Source organism: Sciurus vulgaris (genome assembly GCF_902686455.1).
Source record: "Sciurus vulgaris genome assembly, chromosome: 7".
NCBI classification, from domain to species: Eukaryota; Metazoa; Chordata; class Mammalia; order Rodentia; family Sciuridae; genus Sciurus; species Sciurus vulgaris.
This window is the reverse complement of record NC_136467.1, coordinates 52,000,925-52,020,539: the sequence shown is the minus strand read 5'-3', so window position 1 is coordinate 52,020,539 and position 19,615 is coordinate 52,000,925. Positions and strand designations below refer to the sequence as shown.

The following is a 19,615-nucleotide window of genomic DNA, read 5'->3' as shown; positions in this document are numbered from 1 at the left end:
ATTCTTGACTAAGAATTTATACTACTTTATACACCACTTCTATTTAACATCGTTCTTGAGACTCTAGCCAGAGCAATTAGACAAACCAAAGAAATTAAAGGGATACGAATTGGAAAAGAAGAACTCAAACTATCCCTGTTCGCTGATGACATGATTATATATTTAGAGGAACCTGGAAATTCCACCAGAAAACTCTTAGAACTCATAAGTGAATTCAGTAAAGTAGCAGGTTACAAGATCAATGCTTATAAATCCAACGCATTTTTATACATAAGTGATGAATCTTCAGAAAGAGAAATTAGGAAAACTACCCCATTCACAATAGCCTCGAAAAAAATAAAATACTTGGGAATCAATCTCACAAAAGAGGTGAAAGACCTCTACAATGACAACTACAGAACACTAAAGAAAGAAATTAAAGAACACCTTAGAAGATGGAAACATCTTCCATGTTCTTGGATAGGAAGAAGTAATATTGTCAAAATGGCCACATTACCTAAAGTGCTATACAAATTCAATGCAATTCCAATTAAAATTCCAATGACGTACCTTACAGAAATAGAGCAAGCAATCATGAAATTCATCTGGAAGAATAAGAAACCCAGAATAGCTAAAGCAATCCTTAGCAGGAAGAGTGAAACAGGGGGTATTGCAATACCAGATCTTCAACTCTACCACAAAGCAATAGTAACAAAAACGGCATGGTATTGGTACCAAAATAGAAAGGTAGATCAATGGTACAGAATAGAGGACACGGACACAAACCCAAATAAATCCAATTTTCTCATACTAGACAAAGGGGACAAAAATATGCAATGGAGAAAAGATAGCTTCTTCAACAAATGGTACTGGGAGAATTGGAATCCATATGCAACAGAATGAAACTAAACCCATATCTCTCACCCTGCACAAAACTAAACTCAAAATGGATTAAGAACCTCGGAATCAGACCAGAGACCTTGCATCTTATAGAAGAAAAAGTAGGTGCAGATCTTCAACATATCGGCCTAGGACCAGACTTCCTTAACAGGACTCCCATAGCCCAAAAAATAAAAGCTAGAATCAACCACTGGGATAGATTCAAACTAAAAAGCTTTCTCTCAGCAAAGGAAACTATCAGCAATGCGAAGAAAGAGCCTACAGAGTGGGAAAATATCTTTGCCAATCATACTTCAGATAGAGCACTAATCTCCAGAATCTATAAAGAACTCAAAAAACTCTACTCCAAGAATACAAATAATCCAGTCGACAAATGGGCTAAGGAAATGAATAGACACTTCACAGAAGAAGATCTACAAGCAATCAATGAACATATGAAAAAATGTTCAACATCTCTAGAAATAAGAGAAATGCAAATCAAAACCACCCTAAGATTCCATCTCACCCCAATTAGAATGGCGATTATCAAGAATACGAGCAACAACAGGTGTTGGCGAGGATGTGGGGAGAAAGGTACACTCATACATTGCTGGTGGGGTTGGAAATTAGTGCAGCCACTCTGGAAAGCAGTGTGGAGATTTCTTAGAAAACTTGGAATGGAACCACCATTTGACCCAGTTATCCCACTCCTTGGCCTATACCCAAAGGACTTAAAATCAGCATTCTACAGAGATACAGCCACATCAATGCTCATAGCTGCTCAATTCACAATAGCCAGACTGTGGAACCAACCTAGATGTCCTTCAATTGATGAATGGATAAAGAAACTGTGGTATATATATACAATGGTATATTACTCAGCCATAAAGAATGATAAAATTATGGCATTTGCAGGCAAATGGATGAAATTGGAGAATATCATGCTAAGTGAGATAATCCAATCTCAAAAAGCGAAAGGACGAATGATATCGCTAATAAGTGGATGATGACACATAATGGGGGGAGGGAAGGGTTAGTGTTAGGGTTAGAGTTAGGGTTAGGGAGGGGGGCAAGTAGGGAGGAAGGAACTACTGTATAGAGGGAAAAGAGGGGTGGGAGGGGTGGGGGGAAGGGAAAAAATAACAGAATGAATCAAACAACATTACTCTATGTAAATTTATGATTACACAAATGGTATGCCTTTACGCCATGTACAAACAGAGAAACAACATGTATCCCATTTGTTTACAATAATATATATATATAAATAAAATAAAATAAAATTTGAAAAAAAAAGAATTTATACTGAATATTTAGGAAATTGACTGAATTAATATTTGATAATCAGGAGGATAGACTATTCTTTATTTTCTTTCAAACTTTTGCTACAAAAATGTAGGGTTTTGTTTTGACTTTTTTTTTTAATTTTTTTTTATTGTAAACAAATGGGATACATGTTGTTTCTCTGTTTGTACATGTACATGGCGTAAAGGCATACCATTTGTGTCATCATAAATTTACATAGGGTAATGTTGTTTGATTCATTCTGTTATTTTTTTCCCTTCCCCCCACCCCTCCCACCCTTCTTTACCCTCTATACAGTAGTTCCTTCCTCCATACTTGCCCCCCTCCCTAACCCTAACTCTAACCCTAACACTAACCCTTCCCTCCCCCCCATTATGTGTCATCCTCCACTTATTAGCGATATCATTCGTCCTTTGGCTTTTTGAGATTGGCTTATCTCACTTAGCATGATGACTTTTTAAAATTAAACACATCATGTCAACTGACAAATATCTGAATTTGTTCTAGAAGTTTTTTTGTTCTATTCATCCATCTATCCATTCATCCATCCATTCAACTATCCATTCACTAGTCCATTCTTTTACTTATATTGTTCTACTTTTCCCAATCAACTAAGCCTTGTTTTACTTAACTTTACTCATAATATAGTTTAAAATCTTTATTAGTCCATTTTTTGTTGCTATTACAAAATATCTGGGACTATGTACTCTATAAGAAAAAAATGTTTATTTACTCAGTTTTGGTGCTGAAAGTCCATTTGTTCAATTCATGAAGAGGGCATTGTGGTGGATAGCTTCACTATGTCAAGAGTATGTGAGTATGTGCAAAAGAGATCACCTAGTGAGGCAGGAAGACAGAGAGGTTTAGGGTCAGGTTTGTTCTTTCTCTAACAGCTCATTCTCATGAGAATCAACCTACCCATAACATCAGCACTAATCCCTTCTGAGGATGATGACTTATGACCTAAGTACTTTCCACTAGACCCTACATCTTAAAGGTTCTACCACATTTCAACACTGTCAAACTAAGAAGTAAGCTTCCAGCACATGAACCTCTGGGGAGCAAACCCAAACCATTTCAAAACCCTCAGAATCCATAGTTTATAATTTCAACTGTACCCTAGTCAGTACCCTGAACTGTTTTCCTGCACCATTTTACTGCATTCATCTAAATGGAGACTGGATGATCCTAAGTATTCATTTGCATTTTACCTCCTTGAAGCCATTATATGCATTTTTTTAAACTCAAAGAATCAGTTCCCGTTCTACTAGCCCCATAGTAAACACACTATTCAGTTTTAAGCTGTATATTTGTAATATTAAAATCACCTGCATAATGGTTGTCAAATAAATTAGATCTATGAAGAAAATGATTTGACTTAGAATTACAATGTATAGCATTAGTAGTATGTTGTAACCTTATCAACTATATGTTTCACAATCATAAAATAAATACTAATTGACAGAATTTTATATAAAATTTCTTTTGGATGATCAGGTTTGTTCATTTTTCTTTGGCTATTTTAATTTGCAATCTCTGACTTCTGGTGTATTATTCTTTTTTAAATTAGTTCTTTCTGGATATGCATGACAGTAGAGTATATTTTGACATATACATATACAGAATAAGTTTAACTTGTTCAAATTAGGATCCCATTATTGGTTTGCTGATTTTTATGATGAAATTTAAGTTCCCTTCCCAAGACATAAAAACAAGAGATACTGGGTTATTAATTGGTAGACAAAGAAAAATACTCACTTTTAGATGAATATGAAGAGCAATAATTGTTTCTATCAACCCCCAAATAAATTCTTGTTAATCTCAGTTTTGAAGTTTCTATTACTTTTATTATTCCTTCAATGTAAGACATGGTATTTTTACTTAATTCATATTCTGACCTTTTAATCTGTGTACCCTTATCTAGGTAGAATTTTTTTTAAAACCCCACTAAAATTGATATCTAACATATTCAAATAGATTAATCTAACAGAAAAACAAACTTTATCTTGGAAAACAAAGTCAAGTCTTGAGGCAATAGGGAGTAAAATCAGGAAGTTTTGATGGAGGATCAGTGTGGCAAGGAAATATCTAATCTAGGAAACATAAACCTTTAGTGTCTTCAGGACGAGGAAGAAATAACATAGGCATGATGTTAAAAAACAGTAATGGTAGAAACTATGAATAACTAACTAGTTCCCATCTTACCTAAAAACATCCCAGTCCCATACATTATATCAGCCAAATAAAACAGACTAGAATCCCCACTGTGAAGTTACTGGTCCAGTAACTACTGGTCCAATTTGATTCAGTAAAGTAAGAAATACCAGGACAACAGGTAATCAAAGAAGTCAAGAGGCATATTTGATAGGAAAAAAGTCTTCCAACACAAATAGATACCTTCTGCATTGCCTTATCAATGTCAAGATATCCCACAATGGAAACTCACTTGCTTAAGCTTTACATTTTATACAAATGATATTTGAAGGAAGAATTGGTTGTGATTCCATGCTTGAAAATAGATTCAATTAAAATTCATATAAATAACAAAATGAAATTTTTTTTGTTCTGTGGATGTTTTAGGTATTCACAGAATTTTTTAAAAAGACCTGGAATTGGAGTTCAATGCTATCAGAAAGTCTCTCTTTTCTCTCTTGCTCCTGTTTCCCTCTCTCTTTTCTCTCTGTTCATATCTTTCATTTGCTTTGCATGCAAGCCTCATTCTCTTCTGCAGAGAGGTCTTTCCTATATTCAGCAACCTCACTATCAATAATCATGAAAGAGCAAGAGAGAGCCCTTTTTCTCCTGTTATCCATATATTGATCTGAGGTAATCTCATCTACTTGATTTGTGTCACATGTACTCTCCATGGACCAATAACTGTTACCTGGATTACAACTTTACACTACCTACCATGCTGGCCAGGAATAGATCTTTTGTCCACTACATGTGACCAAGGGACAAGGTCTATAATCAGGGAAAATGAGCAAGAGAGCTTGCAAGGCAAGAAAAATCAATACCCACAGTTCACTGTGTATTGATGTTTATCAAACTGTTGCACTTTAATGCAGACTTAAAGTCTGTCTTTAGAAAGGGTTACACAGAACATAAAGGCAGAAGACCTCAAACCATACACTAGTTAAGACTGTTGACAATGAGATTCAGATGTTCTATGCTGGAACTCCAGGGGCTCTATTTACTAGATTTTGTGATCCTGTGGAACTTTGCTAGATGTGTTTGGTGTTCTTTAAAATGGGAATAACTTTTAAAATGTGCATCTTCTTCTTGTAAAATGATAATAGTATCAGGATTTTCATCACTTAGCACAAAGAAAACACTTAAAAACAATCCATTGAATAAATAATTAAACGAATACATGAACAGAGTCCCTACACCATAGATTATTTTGAAGATTAAGGGAGATATCCTTGTAAAATGCTTAGTACAGGACTAGACACGTGCTCTCCCTCAATAAATAGTATTCGTAAATTCATGGTGCCCTGATCAAGGGAAGAGAGAATGAAAAAGAGATCCTATTAGCAGGCTAGGGCAAGATAAATGGAAAGAGGTCAAGGGATGGGCTTTGTGGTGTGCTTTCAAGGTTAATTTCAATGATATTGAAGCTTATTTACTCCTATTCATCTACATTTTAAAAATTATCTAGGTAGAGCATAGCCCATAAATGTAAAAATCTAAAAATATTTCAAAAAGAAAGAGAACAGTCATAAGATGTTTTCTTAGCTACTTATTGTCTTCTGAGACTTAATTCCCTGTTAGCTTGATGAATATGAAAAATACTCTAAGGAACTTCTGAATATTCCCAAACATCTGGATAGTTGCCATTAAGGAGGCAAAATTTCCATATATCTTTTTCAACAAGGAGCTTTGAGATTAAGCAGAAATTTATACTGAATATCTGAAAGTTTTTGGTTTCTCTCTAATTGTCACAATGGTTTATCACAATTATTAGTTTATCAGAATTCTAAAATCATATGTGTTTGGTTGTATATGAAGATTATGTGTGCTATGAATGTGGGACATAAGTTTTTCATACTGTTGGGACTAGTTCATATGGATCTATCCAAGTGCTCTTTGTGGCAAAGAGTGTACATTTTATGATGCCACTACAGAGGAATAGTGTCACTATCAACTTGCAAAAGCAAAGGTCACCAGCGTGGCAGGAAGTCTATAAGATCAGGTTTTTAATACTTGACTCAACATGAGTTGTAGGAAATACATTATCTTAAGAACCCTGATAAAGATGAACATGTTTGTAAATGGAAGAGTTTAGTTTGCCTTGAATGTTCTTCTTACAAAACTAAAAGTTTTATTTTTCTGCCAAGATTTCAGTTCTTAATTCTCATTTAGTAAGGTTCTTTGAAAAATATAATTTTTTTTTTTTTTTTTTTTTTTTTTTTTTTTCAGTGCTGGGGATTGAACCCAGGGCCTTGTACTTGCGAGGCAGGCACTCTACCAACTGAGCTATATCCCCAGCCCAAAAATATAATTTTTATAAGACCCTTCAGCATGGAGACATAATTAAAATTTGAGCTAATACTTGGGATTTGGGGATCTATGTGGGAACTCCTCTGTGCTGCTCCTGGGCATACCTGCCTTCAGATCCATTCCTGCCCTTCCTCTGCTAAGCTGTGTGTCACAGAAGACCCAAACTACATATGTCACTTCCCAACCTTCTGATCAAGCTAAACTTTCTTGTGTTTGTTCAAAAGACATCATGGGAGGAGACTGAAGAATTCGGGGACAATAAAAATTCTGGTTAATTCTTTCCTGCCTCAGGAAATGTATCCAGAAGCAGTTATCCAGTTTATGGCTCCAGTTTCTATTAGGAAAAAAGAAGAGTTTGCTACTTTTCCAACTTCTGTTGGGTAACTCTAGATTCTGAACTTAAATAAAATCTCTTCCTTTCTTCTTCATTCCAGCCTAGGAAATGTGTAGAGGCTTCAAGTTATTGATAATCTTTAGGTTGGCTTAACAAACTGAGTTATTGTTTCTTCCATCATCAATTTGCCACATTAAGTTTTCTCAACTTTAAAGGGTTTCTACTTTCCTTGATGGACTCAGACTGAAATACCAATTTATTTTCACTCGTCTATTGGTTAAATAGAGCATATTCCATCCCAAAGCAAATTAACTATAAAGTATTCAGAGTAGTCACAGATTCTGATCATTAAAAACAATTCCTTGAATCAACTTCGTAAGATGAAAAGAGAAAAGTGTAGTTTAGTAATGCAGTTTGCATGGCCTGAAGCTACAACTATAGTCCTACTGAATGATTCTGCTCCCCTGATTTAACTAGAAAGCATTGGAACGAAATGCATTTCAAGAAGATTCTGTGTATTTGTGTAGATTAGACTAAGTATGGCTTTGTAAATCCCCCAGGCACTTTCTAACCATGCTTTTAGGGATGAATAAATCACATGATGGCTTAATGAAATTCAAAGAGGTGTTTATTTGTTGGCTTATTCCCCCGCCCCTGAAATTTTGTGCAAATCAAGAAAAGGGGTAGAGAAGCTTAGCAATGTCTCAAGAAGAATTTTGAACGTACATCCTTTGAGTCTCCTTGAATGGATAGCATCTGGGGTGCATCTCTGTTAAAAGCTGTTCTATTTAAATCTGCTTAATTGTACCACCTTAATCTCTTTATGTTTTCAGTCCTGTGGATTGCTGACCTAACAAGTAATAATTTGTTTCTTTTATATGGAAATTTTATTATTCTATAAACTTTTGAAAATATTGTGTAGAAGATTCCTAGGTAAAGTGATACACAGTATGAAATAGGAGAAAGTGTTTGTTTACTGTATGATTTGTTGAATCTCTGCTATTCCTCTGATAAACTTCAGGTGCAATGAATATGTGTTCTAGGGAAATTCAGACATGGATAATTCAACTAAGATATCAGGTTCTCTAGAAACCAATTTGCTAACACACACACCTGCAAGCACGCACACACACACACACACACACACACACACACACCCTTCTAAACTAAGCGTGTTATTACTAGTAACTGACACTTGTTTAGTATTTTAGAAAACATGTACCTAAATTTATTTAATCTGATTGACAAAATTCTGAGAAGGCAGAGTACCTATCTTTAGCTCCATTTTAGAGATAGGAGACTGAGCCCCAGAGAGGTTTAGAACCAAGTTTTCAGGTCTCCAATCTGAGAGCTCTGCCCTACTACATCATATTGTGTCCTAGAATTTGGTCTTCATGAAAATACACCTTGACCTAAGGCACTGAATTCAAGGAGCTCCCCTAAAATCTCGCCAAAATCAGTTAATCGATTTGGAAGACTCTGTAGGGATGATATAATACCTCTCACTTTACCCTCTGTGCCTATTTTTCACTGTGAAGTCCCTACTCTTTCCAGCCTTTCTATGAATGTTTTACTTGTATTGAAATTCACTTGCATAGTTGTTAACAGAGCCTGCCTCAGGAAAATCCTGATTTTTTTATAGAATACCTTCTTATCCTGAGTCAAATTCTGTCTTTGTAATTGTATTTGTGTTTATTAGCTCCAGCTTCAGAATTCGGACCTAATTAAAATAAGAATTCTCTTTCTCTTGAAAAATATTTCCCAAAGCACATCCTTCTTGAATGGTTACTTTCCTGCTTAATGTTTTCACTCCCTTCACTTGGTCCTCGTAAATGTAGGTTTTTCAGTTCCCTCTCCACCCTGGATTGGAGCTCTGTGTAGACTTTGGTATATCTAGGTTTTTATACCTGGGCACAATATTCTTGATTTGAATGCACTAGAGAAAAACAGACATTATGGACACAGTGCTATTTCTGTGTCTGTTTTCTATTTTTTCATTTCTACAATGTCATACAACATTCAGGCTCAGCTCAGGTTCTCACTGTTTGTCTTCATTTCTACTTTTTTTTTCTTTTGTCTTTTTTAGTCTTGCTGTAAATTGATGTTTCCTCTAGTTGCTCCTATCCATATGTTTATTTGAACTCAAATCGATTTTTATTTACTAAACTTCATCTTATGAAACTATGTGACAGCATATGTTTTGAAATCAGACTTGGTGTGGTAGAGACTATTCTCCATTCAACAAAATCTTTTTCTGATTCTTGCCAGGCACACAGGTAGGCCACATGGATTAGTTTCCTAGGGGACCCAGGGAGGTCACTTGGTAAGTTTCCTAGGGCTGCTGTACAGAATAGCATAGACTCTGTGGTTTAAAAATCACAGATTTACTCTGCCACAGTCCTGGAGGTTGGAGGTCTGAAGTGGTGTGTCATGTTTGGCCAGCTCTGAGGGCTGTGGGGAAGAATGTGTCCTTTGCCTCTCTCCTGGCTTCTGGTGGTTGTTGGTGTTGGTAATCCTTTTTATTTCTTGTCTGGTAGGTGCAACCCTCCAATCTCTGCCTCTATCTTCACAAAGTGCTTCTCCCTATGTGCTAACATGGCCATCTTCCTATAAGGACACCAGTCATACTGGATTAGAGACTGACTCTACTCCTGTATGAACTCATTCTAAATTTAATGATATCTGCAATGGCTTTATTTTCAAATACAATCACATTCTGAGGTATTGGAGGTAAGGATTTTTATCTTTTTCTTAGGAGAGGAATATTTTAGCCCACAATACCATTTTACCCACACTCACTTGCAGTTGCATATAATTGTATAGGTTATATGACTGAGGTCTAGCTAGCAGACCTCAGTGAAAAGCAAGTGTGATGTGACACCTCCTGCCTTGACCTACAAAACTATCCTATGTTCTCTTTCCTTTATGCTGGTTAGATACAGCAATAAGAAGGGAGAGCCATATGAAACAAGAACCTTGGGATTCCAATTCACCATGTTGAGGAGGCCACCCTTGGGGCAGCAGTATTTGCTTGAGGTGGTTTGGAAATTGATTCATTTTATGTTGAGACATTATGCTTATTTTATTTTAATTTCTTGTTTTAATTTATTGGTTCTTTTTAGTTATACATGATAGCAGAATCCACTTTGACATAAATATATAAGCATGGAATGTATCTTATTCTAGATAGAGGCCCATTCTTATAGATGTACATGATGGTGGGGGATTCACTGTTATCTTCATATATGTACATGGGAAAATCATGTCAGAGTCATTCCACTGCTTTTCCTTTTCCTGCGCCCCGTCCTTTCCTTCCATTTCCCATTATCTAATTCTACTGCACTTCTATTCTTCCTCTCACCCACTCCTTATTGTGGGTTAGCTTCCACAAATAAGAGAAAATATTCACCCTTTAGTTGTTTGAAACTGGTTTACTTCACACAGCATGAGAGTCTCCAGATCTGTCCATTTGCCAACAAATGTCATAGTCATTCTTCTTTATGGCTGAATAATACTCCATTGTGTATATATAACACATTTTCTTTGTCCACTCATCTATTGAAGAGTACCTATGTTGGTTCCATAGCTTAGCTATTGTGAATTGAGCTGCTATAAGGTCATTAATTTCCAAGATATATAAAGAACTCAAAAACAACACAAAAATAAACAAACAAACCAGTCAATAAATGGACAAAGGAACCAAACAAAAGAAAATGAGTTTAAAAAATATATGAAAAAAAAGTTCAACATCTTTAGCAATTAGAGAAATACAAATTAAAACTACACTGAGATTCCATTTTACTCCAGTCATAATGGCAATTATCAAGAATACAAATAACAATAAATGTTGGCAAGGATATGGGGGAAAACCATACCCTCAAACATCACTGGTAGAACTGCAAATTGAAACAATCACTCTGGAAAGCAGTATGGAGTCTTGAGAAAACTTGAAATGAAACAATTTTAATTTATTTCATCATTGTAATGAAAACTTGCCAATCCCTAACTAAATGTCTGAATCTGGTTCTACCACTTACTAGCTATATGAATTTGGGTCAGTTATTTAAACTGTTCGTATACTCTGTGTAAAAATGGATACAATTCTCTCATTGAATCAGTTATTTCTGAGTCCCTACTAGATGTCAGGACCATGAGTCTTGTACAATGAAATAAATTTCCCTTTGCTCATGTCCAACACTCTATTGACAAAGATAAATGCTAAACATGCAAGCAATGATGTAAATGTGGAAGATACATAGATATATAGGCCAAAAAAAAGTAACTACCAGGTTCACAGATGAACTAGGAGGGAAACTCTGATTAGATTCAGAGGTGTTGGGAGGACCTTTTTAATGGAAGGTTTCACTCTGAGACAAGTGATGAGCAAATACCATCCATGCAAAGGATGGTACAGGGACAAGCTTTAACTTCAAGCAATTAAATCAAAATTACTGTGCTTAGAGCGAAGGGAAATACATCTGAAGTATGGGGATAAGGAAGAGAAGAAATGTGAGATGAAATCAGGATTTAGGCAGGGACCAGTGTATGTTAGGCTCACTGATTTTTATAAGACTGGTTTTAGAGTTGAAGATCTGGTACTGCGATACCCCCTGCTTCGCTCTTTCTACTGAGGATTGCTTTAGCTATTCTGGGTTTCTTATTCTTCCAGATGAATTTCATAATTGCTTGCTCTATTTCTGTAAGGTACACCATTGGGATTTTAATTGGAATTGCATTGAATCTGTATAGCACTTTTGGTAGTATGGCCATTTTGACAATATTAATTCTGCCTATCTAAGAACATGGGTGATCTTTCCATCTTCTAAGGTTTTCTTTAATTTCTTTCTTTAGTGTTCTGTAGTTGTCATTGTAGAGGTCTTTCACCTCTTTTGTGAGATTGATTCCCAAGTATTTTATTTTTTTCAATGCTATTGTGAATGGGGTAGTTTTCCTAATTTCTCTTTCTGAAGATTCATCACTTATGTATAAAAATGCATTGGATTTGTGAGCATTGATCTTGTAACCTGCTACTTTACTGAATTCACTTATGAGATCTTCAACTCTATTACAAAGCAATAGTAACAAAAATGGCATGGTATTGGTACCAAAATAGACAGGTATATCAATGGTACAGAATAAAAGACATGGACACAAACCCAAATAAATACAATTTTCTCATACTAGACAAAGGTGCCAAAAATATGCAATGGAGAAAAGATAGCCTCTTCAACAAATGGTGCTGGGAAAACTGGAAATCCATATGCAACAGAATGAAACTAAATTCCTATCTCTCACCATGCACAAAACTCAACTCAAAATGGATCAAGGACCTCGGAATCAGACCAGAGACCCTGCATCTTATAGAAGAAAAAGTAGGTCCAAACCTTCAACTTGTTGGCTTAGGATCAGACTTCCTTAACAGGACTCCCATAGCACAAGAAATAAAAGCTAGAATCAACCACTGGGATAGATTCAAACTAAAAAGCTTTCTCTCAGCAAAGGAAACTATCAGCAATGTGAAGAGAGAGCCTACAGAGTGGGAGAATATCTTTACCACTCATACTTCAGATAGAGCGCTAATTTCCAGAATCTATAAAGAACTCAAAACACTCTACAGCAAGAATACAAATAATCCAATTAACAAATGGGCTAAGGAAATGAACAGACACTTCACAGAAGAAGATGTACAAGCAATCAACAGATATATGAAAAAATGTTCAACATCTCTAGTAATAAGAGAAATGCAAATCAAAACTACCCTAAGATTTCATCTCACCCCAATTAGAATGGTGATTATCAAGAACACAAGCAACAATAGGTGTTGGTGAGGATGTGGGGAAAAAGGTACACTCATACATTGCTGGTGGGGTTGCAAATTAGTGCAGCCACTCTGGAAAGCAGTATGGAGATTCCTCAGAAAGCTTGGAATGGAATCACCATTTGACCCAGCTGTCCCACTCCTTGGCCTATACCCAAAGGACTTAAAATCAGTATACTACAGAGATATAGCCACATCAATCTTCATAGCTGCTCAATTCACTATAGCCAGATTGTGGAACCAACCTAGATGCCCTTCAGTTGATGAATGGATAAAGAAACTGTGGCATATATATACAATGGAATATTACTCAGCCATAAAGAATGATAAAATTATGGCATTTGCAGGCAAATGGATGAAATTGGAGGATATCATGCTAAGTGAGATAAGTCAATCTTAAAAAACTAAAGGACGAATGATCTCGCTGATAAGCGGATAAGGACATATAATGGGGGGTGGGAGGGGTTAGCGTTAGGGTTAGGGTTAGGTTTAGGGTTAGGGATAAGGAAGGTGGTAAGAATGGAGGAAGGAAGGACTGTAAAGAGGGAAAAGAGGGGTGGGAGGGGTGGGGAGGAAGGGGAGAAAATAACAGAATGAATCAAACAATACTGCCCTATGTAAATTTATGATTTTTAATTAAAAAAATTAAAAAAAAGACTGGTTTTATTCAGCAAGCCGATTGGATCAGTTTTAGCAAAGAAGTCACATGATTTGATCTTTATTTTTAAAAGATCTCTCTGATGACTCTGTTTATGGAAAGTGAAGAGAGCATGGAAACATTTACTAGGCATTTGCAGGAATCAATTGAGAAATGATGGTTGCTTTTGGTTAGAACAGTAACAGATCACATGATGAGAAGTGGATGGTTTTATGGACAAAATATGTAAAACTTTCAGTAGAGTACCTGGAATAATAATGGTAATGATGAAAATAGTAATTAAAAAAATGATAGCAACAATAATAATATCCAGTAACCATTTCAGCCTTTAGAATTTGGCATTTTGTATTTAGCTCTCCCTTTCAATTTCATGTACTGTGAACATTTGAATTGCATTTAGTTAATATGCTTTCTTGGGTTATTAACACAGTTTTCAACTTTTAATTCAGAGTTTTATTTCCTATCCACTGATACCTATTAAAATGATAATAAATGCATCAAGATGATAAAATTCTACCACCACAAACATAATACAAAGTGAGGTGTTAGCAGAGCAGGACTTGAAGATAAAAAAACAAATGTACTGATGGAGCCCAGAGGTGGCTGCAACCAAGGGGGGGACAAAGCTGCCCCTGACAACAGAGCAAGTGGCCACAGAGGACTGCAGAGAGAAGTGAGTGTGAAAGAGAAAGAATGAGAAAGAATGACTGAATTCCTGTATGTGCAACAAACCTCCTCCATCCTTTATGCAGAAGTTAGGCAATGGAACAAAAAAAATGCAACAAAGCAAACAGTCAAAGGAAAATCATTCTCCAAGTCAATACAACTGGTGTATTTTGCCATTTAGGAAACTCCAGGCACAGTGACTGACATCCAGCCCTATTCACAGTTTGGCACAATCTACCAGTTAATAAAATCCATTTTTGAACACAGTGGAATAAGTCAGCTATTTTATTGCATTACTTTGAAATATGAAAGGAAATAAAGGTAATGCCATAAATAGCACAATTTCTCCTTAGAATGATTTATGTGTGTGTATTATGCATCTATATAATACACATAAAATGTATGAATATATGCTATATGTGTATATAGTACATAATTCATAACATTAATAACATTAAGGATCAAAGAAAAAATTTTTAAATTTAAAATACTGTTTAAATTAATAATAGAAAAATTATTAGATGATAAAGTGAAAGAAATTCTTCAAATATATATTAAAACACATAATTAGGAAAAATCTGAGAGAAAAGATAGCAGTTACTTATGCAGTATCTATTTAAGGTACTCAGCATTGAACTAGAGTTCTAAGAGGGGAAGACAGAAAAGAGTGGAGATGAAATTATTGTAAAAATAGAAGAAAATTTCTAGAGCTAAGCAAGATGTTTTCAAACTAAAAGAGTTTGACAAATATTAAGAAAAATCAGTAATACTTGTAAAACTACTTTCTAGATATCTCTTTGTAAAATCATAATATATAGCAATATTCTGAGACGCTAATGGTGCATGACAAGCCACAATGGAAATGTTAATTAGCTTGATTTAGTCATTCCACAATGTACACATGCATCAAGTTATCATGTTATACACCATAAATATACACGATTTTTATTTGTCAATGCAAAAAAAAAAAAGTTTAAAAATTTAATACTTCAAACAATAGCAACATTTAATTTACTCACAAATCTGCAGTTTGAGCAGGGCTCCTCTCATTTCTGTTCTTTGTTATGTTAACTGGGACTGTATAAAGACTGGATTGGAGTCATTCAGAAGTTCACTCTCACATGCCTGGGTCTGGGAAGGCTCAAACATCTGGAATGAACAGCTGGGTCTCCTCAGGCATCTCTGTCTCTGTACAGTCTGTCCATATAATCCTTCCAGCATGGTGGCTTCAGGATTGCTAAACACCTTACATGTTAGCCCAGGGATCCTAAGACACATATCCCAAGGGAGAGAAAAAGACAGAAACTATATTGCTTTTTTTCCTCAATAAACGTTTTATTTTAGAATTAAAATTTACAGAAATCTAAATTGAAATTGGTAGTGGAAAGGTAAAGTGGAGGGAGAGAAGGAAGAGGAAAGGATGATCAATGGGTATTAAGCTGATGTTAAATATGGGTAAGAACTTCAAGTGTACTATTGTATAGTAGGGTGATTATAGACACCAATTGTGTACTATATTTCTAAAAAATGAAGAATTTTAAACGTTTTCAACATAAAGAAGTGAAAAATGTGTCTGGGGATATGTTTAACACAATGACACCTGTGTACATGTATCAAGACATCACAAGGAAACCCATTAATATATACGCACTTTTTGGGTTTTATCTATCAGGTAAAATCAATTTAATTGAAAAATTTACAGAAATGTTGCAGAGTATAGAATCCCTCTAACACTCTGTAGCATTTCCCTAATTGTTAATATCTTAAGTGAATTTAATACATTTGTCACAATTCACCACTAATATTGATTCAGTATTAACCGAGCCCCATACTATGTTCATATTTCATTTGTTTTTCCCTTTTGAAGACTACTGGTCAGGTGTTTTGTAAAATGGCCTTTGATTTGAGTTGAGGTGATCTTCTCCTGAGGTTATGTGGGTCTGGGGAGGAAGTCCACAAGGTGAAGTGCCATTCTTGTGGCGAAGAAAAGGACTTTCTCCCCTCCTTAGACAGTGTTTCCAGGTCCTTCTATTGCAGTTATTTTATTTTCCTCCTTTCTCTACTGAACTATGTAGAAGCCAGTCAGTAAGAAAAGACCATACTGAGGGGTGAGGAATTATGTTCTACCTTCTTGAGGGGGCACTTACAATATAAATTGTTTAGAATCTTTCTGTGTAAAACATTTGTCTCTTCTTTACCATTTTAATTTTCAATCATGGTAATATGTGCTCACAGGTATTTATTTTATACTTTTGTTTATGATTTAATATCCTATTTTGTTGCTCAAATTTTGAACTATTAGGGCTTCTTTCAGTTGGTGAATAGAAGACGGATGGGGAAGCGTAGGAGAGATTATGGGTAGTATTTACTTGTCAAGCAATAAAGGAAATCGGTAATGCTATCTATAGTTGATAAACAACAAACTGAAACAGGAGTTTAAACTAGGGTCTGGCAAAGTATTCTCTTTAGAGTTCCTGGCAGTAAATATTTTAAAATTTGTTGGTAATAGGTCCTGTTGCTCTACAGAGATCAGCTATTATAGGAGAGATATAACCACAAACAGGTGGCTAGGGCTGCATTCCAAAAAAACATATATATTTTTTTTCTCTTTACAAAAGCTGGTAGCAAGATTGATTTGGCCAATGGGTTTTGATTTATCAATTCCTCTTTTAAATTCTTTATTTTTTTGAAAATATTAAAAGTAGTGCTGTAACTTTAGTGAGAAGAGGTAGGAATGAAGAAGATTTTAAAGTAAGCTACATATCTAAAGCCATAAAATGACAAGAAATAAATTGATGTATAAATTGGTACGTCAACAAATGTTAGTATGGACCTATCATTGAGGAGAACGGGGGCAGCTAATGGCAATGAGGATACATGATTTAGAAAACGAAAGTGACAAAACCAAAATGCTAGCTTCTATAGTTGTGATTGGGCTGGGGTAGGAACTATGGGTTTTAATCACAAACTACTCTGTATTAGGAGAGTTATAAATATTTTTGTATGTTACTTAGATTAAAAATTTAAAGAACTATCTATTCAATGAAGCAGATTCAGAAAAAGTCTCCATTTCCTAATTAACACTCATTATGCTTAGTATTAAAACTGACATAAACATTCCAAACTGCATTCTTGCAAAGAACATAATGTCTCATGTTATTCTTAAAGCTATAGCAAGAGATTTTTGATTTCATGCTCAAATTTAGAAATTATGTGTAACAATATTGTTAAAAATTCTCTGAGATATCAGTTTTGGTCTTGTTCACAGAAAGGAAAGAAAAAGACCAGTAGTCAAGACATGACCTTAGTAAATCTATGGGAGTTTCTATTCCAAGACCTACATAAACATCCTTTGACTATAACTTTGGAGAAAAAAAATTGGTTTTTATTTTAATTCATAATGAAATAAATATTCTATTACATTGTCCATCTTTTAAGATATGGAGATTTTCCTATTCTGCCCTTTTCTTAGAGATTCTTACCAGTGTTTAGTTATCACATATACAAATCTCCTTGGGACTTCAGTTATTTACCATGACACTATTTGTACTAGTCAAAGATTATGTTTTAGTCCATCAGCCTGCTTTCTCTAATATTCTCAGCTTTAAAGACTTCCTTTTCTTCTTATTAATGCATATTTTCCACTTTTCATATGAGGACTATTCTTCTTCAACTAAGAATTGCAATAAAAACATGAAACAAGGAATTTTAGGTTTTCTTTACAATCATTCATATGACTTCCTGTAGACAAGGAATCAATATTTTCATTGTTGCATGTGAAAACATATAAGAAATGTGAATTTCATGTAACTATTTTGTCAAGTGAAAGGACATCAGCTGTATTGAAATCAAAAGAAAATGATAATATTTTTTCTGAAACATAACATTAGTTTTATAAAATTATAAGCTGTTTGTTACCATCCATTGGAGAGTGTTTTATTAAAAACCATTAATAATAAAATCAACGCATCATCAAATTAACAATTTTTATGAGTACCATTAATTTGGTTAACACTCAGATTGTTTTTTCTATAACCGTATCATTATGAGAAATAAAAACATAATAAAAGTACTCTTGGGAAACAGAAAATGGTTCGAATTAACCTATTACAGTTTTGTTTTTACAAGTGTTTTCACTGTTGAAGAAGTATAATATGTCAACTCATTTTGAGCAAGTCTAAACCAATGTTAATCTCAAAATGAAAATGGAAAGGTGTTTTCTCTTAAGGGTGGCAGTTTAAACTCTTCCCAAGTATAGTAAACTAATGTTTTCCTAATTATTTGACCTGCCATGTAGTATTTTTAACTGTCATTATAATAAACCTATCATATACAGCACACTTACCATTTGTTAGGCACTCTGCTAAGCACTTCACATAATATGTATTTCTTTTAATTATCTCAATATATCATGAGTATGTGCTATCCACTTGTAACTACATCAGAAAGATTGGGTCTGAGTCATTAAAAATCATGCCTTATAGGATAAATACTTCAAAAAAGAGACAGCCTCGACTGAATTTGAATTAGAAAGTTGAAATTCAGTCCTTCACTACATATCCCTTCCACCCCATGGCTATAGTCAAAGAGCAGAGGAGTGATACACCCCTGAAATAACCACATACCAAGAAAGTGAAGAAAGGGAAAAGTCGGTGGAGGAAGCACATGTTTGAACCTAAGGACCATTTCATTCCTTCACATTTCTTTCCTACCCATGTCTGTGGGATCACCAAGCACTTTTGATTCAACCTTCTAAACATCTCCAAGTTCCTACCTCTGGAAACTGTAGTCACCTCAAGGTGACTCACCCTGCTTATTGTTTTGCCACCTTTACAAACACCCTACCCATCCTCTTCGCTGCATGCAAGGTGATGTTCTTTATGGCACACATGCTCACTTACAACATTATTTTGATTTCTATACTCATAGTTCTTCAAGAACTTACCCTGGGGAGCCATCTTTTGAAATGAAATCCTCTTCATTGGTACCATTTACATCATTTCCAGCCTCAATCCATAGCTCTGCGACCCTCACCCCCATGTTGCACTTCATAATTCCAGTGAAGCTGAGCAGCCTTTGTTCCTTAAACATATCTTGGTCTCTCTTCCTTTTATATTTGTCTTCCCAGTTGCCTACAATTCTCTCTCTATCCTCTATATGGATTTGTCCAACTTCACATCTCCTGAAAATTATAATCACTTGTTTCCTTTTTAGAATTTTGGCCCCCAGGCATGCTATATGCTTGTCCTCTGTTCTCTTTCCAAGTGTTCTGGACATAACTCCATTCTTACGAACATACTGATCTATAATAGATTTTACTACCTATTTCCTGTTCCTGCTATACCTTCACATCCTTGAATGCAGGAATAAATCTTCAAATTCTAATATAGTGTCTGATGCATAATGCCTGAGTTGTAGTAATAATTTTATAAGTATTTGTGAATATTAGATGAATTAAAGTAATTTATTTTTA

General features: G+C 35.0%; 2 long non-coding RNA genes across 2 annotated transcripts in view; both read right to left on the bottom strand.

Moving 5' to 3' along the window:
• The window catches only part of LOC306666303, a 45,566-nt gene extending 26,387 nt beyond the window's left edge, over positions 1-19,179 (bottom strand). Inside the window, exons 1-2 of the long non-coding RNA XR_013765268.1 lie at positions 19,088-19,179; positions 15,162-15,409 (exon numbers count right to left, since the gene is read on the bottom strand). This is a non-coding gene — a long non-coding RNA (uncharacterized lncRNA). The remainder of the gene's footprint in view (positions 1-15,161; positions 15,410-19,087) is intronic.
• On the bottom strand, positions 2,611-10,936 carry LOC306666304. The gene is made up of 2 exons (XR_013765269.1): positions 10,876-10,936; positions 2,611-3,000 (listed from the first exon to the last, which is right to left on the bottom strand). It is a non-coding gene; the product is annotated as an uncharacterized lncRNA (long non-coding RNA).
• Positions 19,180-19,615: the final 436 nt, after the last annotated feature.